We start from the raw sequence: 7,061 nt of genomic DNA on the forward strand, positions 1-7,061 counted from the left end.
GCTGACACGAGAGCGGAGTGATGAAAGGAACCAGTCCTGCACGAGGTGGCGGGGAGGGGTGGCTCCGGGAGGGGATACCAGGTGCCAAGGCCCCAAGAGGGCACACGCTTTGTGCACTGGAGAAACAGAAAGATGGGGGCAGGGGCCGGAGGTGGGAGGCGGGCTTGGCAGGTGAGCAGCGCTAGCCCGATCGGGTGGTCCGGTGGTCGGGTGGTCCGGTGGTCGGGTCCACTGTGGTCGCGAGGATGGAACCACCCGACCTCTCTGCAAAGTCAGTGTAGCAGCTGAAAACCCGCCCCCACGATATTCACCAGGGGCCAGAAAGGGCACAGGGCTTTATTTTTCAAGGCAAACACATAATTCTCTGCAGGCAACCTACCTGCTGCAGGTATTAACTCATCTTTACAACAACCCTTTGAGGCAGAGACTATTCCTAAGTCCATTTTACAGATGGGGAACTGAGAAACCGAGGAACAGAGAAGCTAAGTGACTCCCTATGGTCACAGAGCTAGCAAATGGCGGAAGCAGGATTCGGACTCGCGTGTTTCCAGAATGCCCAGGCTTACGCACTCGGCCACGCTGCCTCAAGTTAAAATTGGCTCTGTGCCCCTCGCTTATCAGAGAGGTGAGCTACAGGGTCTGCCCCATTCCTGGGGTTCTCTTTCGAGGGCAACCAAAGACTTTCTGGCCATGGTAAGTGGTCCAGAGAACTTGGAAGTGAGCTCCTAGCCTTTGGCCCATTCTGGTCACCAGAATCCACATGATCCATTCAAAATCGGGAAACTAGGCCATCTACCTCTCTCTATGCCAAGGGGGAACCTGGGTGCACCCAGCTGCTCCCATCCCATTCCATCAGAGACCCATGCCTGCTTCATCCACTCCACCCCTGGTCTCCCCACTTGGTAGGCCGGGATCCCCAAACCAAGGCCTTGGCAGGGCTTTACCACTGGCGCCTGGTGATCTGTTCCCCACCTTTGCCAAGGAAACCAGAGCCTGAACACAAATACTTGGTCATGCTGCTTGGACTCACTTGCTGGGAAAAGCCTACCCTTTCTTTTAAGTATCTTCCAAGAGTAAAAACAGGAGTAAAAATAACATCACAAAGCCCAGCTGGCCCTTTGGCAGCCTTCGTGGCTTTTTTTTCCCCCTTTTCTTTTTTAAGAAGACAATGTAAAGAAAGCACCTACCACAGTTCTAGTACTCAGGAAGGGATACCGAGCCAGAAAAATCAGGCTTTACTTATCAGCTGTGTGACTCTGGCTAAGTTACTTGGCCTCTCCAAGCCTCATTTTCCTGATCTGTAAAATAGGAGCAATGATAACCTATGCTGTGGTACTGTCATGAACATCAAATCAAGTAAATGGATGCAAAAAAGGCATTCATAAAACTCTATTTGCTGCCTCTGTTTTCCCAGGCAGAGGTGGCAATGTGGGCCAAGGTCAGGGGGATGCCAGGATCCCCCTTTCGGGGCCCCTTGGCTGGCTGAGCACTAGCTTACGGATGCCCTAGGCCCCTGATTCCATCTGCATTACTCTGGGCTGAGCACAGGAAGAGCCAGGCTGGGGCATCCCCAAGTGCTGGTGGACTTCCCAAGCTGAGCTCAGGGGACTTTCTTCTTCAAAGGTGGACAAATGCCCAGAGTGGGGACTGGGTGAGGCCTGTCCCTCTACAGTCCACTGGTGATATCTAGGCTGCTGATCGGAGGAAATGAGATAAGCCGGACTTCTCCTTTCCCATTTTTGGTCTTGGGGGCCTGAGGCTGGAATGGGATCCTAAAAAGCTTTTCCTCCAGGCCAGGAGTCTGGAACCTGAAAAGTGTCAAGGGAGAATAGCTGACCACCCACCCAAACCCAAGAGATAGGGCTTGTGTGGAGCCCAACACCAACCCTCATCAAGCAACACTTTTCCCAGCCAGGCTGGAGGGCAACAGGCAGAGCGGGGCTGGCTTGGGCTCCAGCTCTGGCCTGCCTGTTTTCTCGTCCCTAAAATGATGCACACTCAGAAAAGTTGGTGGTATAAGGCATGAGGGGAGGTTCCAGAGGCTTCTGGAGGTTCCAGAGGACCTGAGCAAGTCACTCAGACTGTCTGAGCCTTAGCCTTCTACAGTGGGGCAGGAGTGGGGAGCTAGCAGCGCGTGTCTGCAGCACTTACCTTAAAGAGAAGTTGTGAGCACCTGGTAACCTGACTCCTCTGTGGCCTTAGTGACCTTCCATCCCATTCCCGTGTCCGTCTCTCCACACATCTGCACTCCAACATGCACACCAGCCAGCCAGCACGGCTAGTTCTTTTTACCACCCAAACACATCCTGATTCTTGAATTCAGCCACCTTTTGCAATCTTCACTTCCCTGGTCTAACCACCTCATCCCTCATGGCCTTCTCCTTGGGCTCTGATTTTTCTCTTGGCCTCACATCCACCCTTCACACAGCAGCCAAAGGGTTCACTGGCTAACTGGATCCAGTTACGATTATTCCCTCGCTTAAAGCACTCCAGTGAAACCCTTACACAGAGAAGAAAATCCAAATTCCCCTCCCTAGCATCCCAGCCTTCTGTTATATGGACTTCAGCCTCCTTCATCCTTACCCCTACCCTACTGGCTTATTGCTGCTCCAAAAGACCGCACTCCTCCCTGCCTCAGGACCTTTGTACTGGCTATGCCTTCTACCGAGAATGCCACCAGCTTTGATTTTGCTTGTTTCTCTCTTTTGAATGTGGCATCACCTCCTCAGAGAGGCCCTCCCTTACCACCTTTCCCATGAAACCCCCTAGTCATTCTTTTATTTTTAAAGATTTTATGTATTTATTCATGAGAGACAGAGAGAGAGAGGCAGAGACACAGGCAGAGGGAGAAGCAGGCTCCATGCAGGGAGCCCAACGTGGGACTTGATCCTGGGTCTCCAGGATCACACCCTGGGCTGCAGGTGGCTAAACCACTGCGCCACTGGGGCTGCCTGAATGATTTTTTTAAAGGTAATATCATGATTCTCATAGAAATAAAAAATGACCACAAGTCAAAGATTTCATGGAATTCATTAATTTATGAGGAGAGGGATGCCTGGGTGGCTCAGCGGTTTAGCTCCTACCTTCGACCCAGGGCATGATCCTTGAGTCATGGGATCGAGTCCCACATCAGGCTCCCTGCATTGGAGCCTGCTTCTTGCTCTGCCTATGTCTCTGCCTCTCTCTCTGTGTGTCTCTCAGAATAAAATCCTAAAAAAAAGTAATTTATGAGGAGACCAGTAAGCTGTTACAATTGGTTCTAAGGAGAATTCAAAGATACATCTACGGTGCCTAGGTAGCTCAGTGGTTGAGTCTCCAACTCTTGATTTCAGTTTAGGTCATGATCTCAGGGTGCTGGGATCAGCCCCACCTATTGCTCCACAAAGGAGGGGTATCTGCTTGGGATTCTCTCCCTCTCCCTCTTCCCCCTCCCTCCTCTAGTAAATAAGTAAATCTTTAAAGACACATGTATATTGGCAATCAGGAATGATGAAATAAATTTATAAACAGATGGAAAATGATCAGTATCCAGGGGGCAATAATTAATTGCATTCCACCCCAACAAAATCCACTTGCATCTCTAGGGATGAGGTTCATTTGTAGGTAAAGGAAACTAAAGGTTGGGGGGGTGGGGAGCAGCCCAGGTGGCTCAGCAGTTTAGCACCTGCCTTTGGCCCAGGGCCTGATCCTGGAGTCCTGGGATCGAGTCCCACATCGGGTTCCCTGCATGGAGCCTGCTTCTCCCTCTGCCTGTGTCTCTGCCTCTCTCTGTGTTCGCTAAGGAATGAATAAATAAAATCTTAAAAAAATTAAAGGTTCAGGCCCCTATGGAAGCATATGGCCAGACCTGGTGCCCCCAGACCGGATACCTGGTTATCTTAAGAGAATATCTGGTTATCTCATAGGTTTCCTGACACATCCTCTCTCCTGTACTTACCAGCACCTGACCTTCTTTGCCATTCACCCATTTCTTCTCTCTCTCCCTTCACCCCATGCTTGAATGTATCTTGAGGGCATAAATTCTGTTTTGTAACCACGTCTAGAAGAGGGTCTGGCACCTAACAAGTGCTCCCTAAATGTTTGTTGGTGCCCTTTCCAGTGTCCAGTGTATTTCCGGAAAAATTACAAAAGAGGTCTTTGCAGAACCCGAAGAAATCAATTCTGACAGCCAATGAGGAGGGGGAGTTTGTGGGAAGGAAAGGAGACAGGGAGGTTTATCACCCCTTAAATCATCAGGACCTCTGCATACCCCAGAAGCCACACCACCCCTTGGCGTCCCAAGTCCTAGGGTCCGAAAGGGACCCAAGCCGGGGTTGGTAGGGAATGTTCTCTTGCGTATCTGGAAGCACCGAAAGACTGCAGACTGGCAATGGCTGAGGCCGCTCTGCCTGGGGTGAGTCAGAGGGCACTGGGGGCAAATGTGCCTGCAGCACTCATGGCCTCTGGGCCTGTCCCCTGGAGGCCAGGGGCAGCTCACAGAGGTCACCTTCAGCCCCTTCAGGCCCAGTTACACAGCCGGCCAGTGGCTCAGCCTCGCCGGAGCCTCGGTCTCCTGTCCCCGCCTCCTGCCCGCCTTTCTTCGGGGGGGCGGGGGGGAGGCGCTGCGAAGGGGGTCGCATGAGATCCTGGGGGAGTGGAAGTTCCCTTTCCCCTACCCCCGCCCGGAAATCCCCTGGAGAAAGGCGCCCTCGCGGCCCATCAGTCTCCTGGTCCTGGGCCGGGCCGGGCCGGGTGACGGCGGGAGGGGGCGGAAGGTGCTGCGGGGTCGGGACCCGCCTGCCCAGGCGAGGGGCGCGGGTGGGGGCGCGGGCTGGGAGGAGACGGGAATCACTCAGATGACGTAATGCGGGGAGGGGAGGGGAGGGGAGGAGAGGGGAGGGGAGGGGAGGGGAGGGGAGGGGAGGGGAGGGAAAGGTGAATCCGCAGACATCCCATCCCCTGCGCGCCTACTGCGTGCCCCGCGCGGTTCGGGCGCCTGGGTCACCGCCAGGCAGGGACGGAGCCGCTGTGGGACGCGGTGTAACCCCGAGCCGATAAGCGGCTTCAACACACACAACCGTGAAGTTGCAGTTTGCACAGGTGCTCGGAAGGAGAACGCGCCCGCCGCGCGGGGACACCTTGCGACCCTGCGGCCGCCGACCCGGGCGCCGAGCACAAGTGCCGCGGGCCCGCAGGTGCGCGCGCCCCGACGCCGGCCGGAAACGCGGACGGGCGCGGCGCCTGCGCACAGAGCGCCGGCCCGAGGCGCCGCGGGGCCCCGCCTCAACAGCACGCTGCGCGCGCCCCCTGCCGCCACCGAGGCGCCTGCGCAGCCTTCCCGCGCCCCACTGCGCCCCGCCCCTTCGAGCCCGCGCGGAGCAGAGCCCGCCCGGTCCCCCGCCGCCGCTCGCTACGCATGCGCACACTAGAGCTATTCCGAAGAGGTTTGCTTGCAAGGCGGAGAGCGAGCAGTCAGGATGGCCGAGCGGTCTAAGGCGCTGCGTTCAGGTCGCAGTCTCCCCTGGAGGCGTGGGTTCGAATCCCACTCCTGACAAGTGTTCTTTTGCTTTGCTTTCCCCCCCCCCCCCAGTACTTTTCGCTTTTCGCCAACAGCTGCAAGAATCAACGAGCTGATGCACCGCCGGACAGTTCCCATTTAATCTCTCTACAAAACAAGTATTTCTCTCAACAGGCATTTTCTTCCTAATGACACTTATTTGACTTTGGACCGGGGGAAAAAATAAAAAAAAGCTCCGATCTGTACCGTGGGGTCCCTGTTTAGAGTCGTCAAACGGATCCGCTCTGCTCGAACGTTGCGGGAAGAAAAGGGCAAAAGAGAGGAGTTGTCAGAAGTGGGATTCGAACCCACGCCTCCAGGGGAGACTGCGACCTGAACGCAGCGCCTTAGACCGCTCGGCCATCCTGACTTCCCGGGGGCCGGCCTGGAGGGCTCCGTGTAGTTGCTGTTTCCGTGCGGCGCGGCGAGGAGCGCAGCCAGGGGGCGCCGTGTGCCCGCAGCCCCGGCCCGCGCCCGCCGCCCCAGGCGTCCGCGGGTATAAACTGCCCGTGTTGCCGAGCCCGTGATCCTGCAACTGATTCGGTCTTTTTTTTTTTTTTTTTCCTACGTGTATTAAATGGAAACTGTAGCCTGAGCAGAAACACAAAAATCAGTTTCCCTTGCCATCGGTGGAAAATGACCCTAAAACTAAACATAATAGAAAGGAAACTACGCTGTTAAATTCCAGCCGCTGGTCCAGGCTCCGAACCCGAAGACGTGCGGTCGTTTTTCACGCCGGGCACTACGCGCGGGCGGCGAAGGTCGGGACGCTGGTGGACGCCGGGGGAGCGCTGGGGGCCTGGGCGGCGGGACTCGCAGGGAGGCGCGGGCGGGCGCAGCGCCCTCACGTGCTGGCCTGGGGCCGCCGCGCATCGCCCGCTCGTGCCGGCCTGGGGCCGCCGCCGGGGAAGGCTGGCGTCGGTGCCTTCTTAGTAAGCGAACAAGGGGAAAGTTGGAGGCTGTTAGATCGGAGAAGAGGCGGTTTATCTGCCTACAAAAGCCTGATGTGTACGAGGGACGGGGATGGTGTCCGCGAGGCGGACGCGGGCAGCGGGAAGGTAGTTACAGAGGAAGGTTTCGCCTTGTGGGGAAGGCGGCGGGGCGCCCGCGTGGGCAGGGGTACCGCGGGGCGGGGCGGGGCGGGGCTCGGGGGCGGGGCCCGGGGCCCGGGGCTCGCCGCGCGTTGGAGCCGCTGCATCACATTCTTACCGCTGCTGTGACAAACGACCGCTGATTCAGTGGCTTAAAATGACACTGTTCACTATGCTTCGGTTCTGGAGATGAGAACTGCACTTCTTCCGGAGGTTCCGGGGGGGCCCATTTCCTTTCCTTTTCCAGCTTCCGGAGGCCGCTCACTTCCTAGGCTGCGACCTCCCCAGGGGCCGCCCCTGCTCCTGCCCCTGCCCCTGCCCCTGCCCCTGCCCCTACCCCTGCCCCTGCTCCTGCCCCTGCCCCTGCCCCTGCCCCTGCTCCTGCCCCTGCCCCTGCCCCTGCCCCTGCCCCCGCCCCTGCCCCCGCCCGGTCT

The 7,061-nt window shown here is 57.0% G+C and overlaps 2 non-coding genes across 2 annotated transcripts; one reads left to right on the forward strand and one right to left on the reverse strand.

Annotated features, from left to right (window-relative positions):
* Window positions 1–5,450: 5,450 nt before the first annotated feature.
* On the forward strand, window positions 5,451–5,533 carry TRNAL-CAG (transfer RNA leucine (anticodon CAG)). Its single transcript has one exon. It is a non-coding gene; the product is annotated as a tRNA-Leu (tRNA).
* Window positions 5,534–5,823: 290 nt separating this feature from the next.
* TRNAL-CAG (transfer RNA leucine (anticodon CAG)) lies at window positions 5,824–5,906 on the reverse strand. Its single transcript has one exon. It is a non-coding gene; the product is annotated as a tRNA-Leu (tRNA).
* Window positions 5,907–7,061: the final 1,155 nt, after the last annotated feature.

The sequence above is a fragment of the Canis lupus genome, chromosome 5, assembly GCF_048164855.1.
Source record: "Canis lupus baileyi chromosome 5, mCanLup2.hap1, whole genome shotgun sequence".
Lineage (NCBI taxonomy): Eukaryota > Metazoa > Chordata > Mammalia > Carnivora > Canidae > Canis > Canis lupus.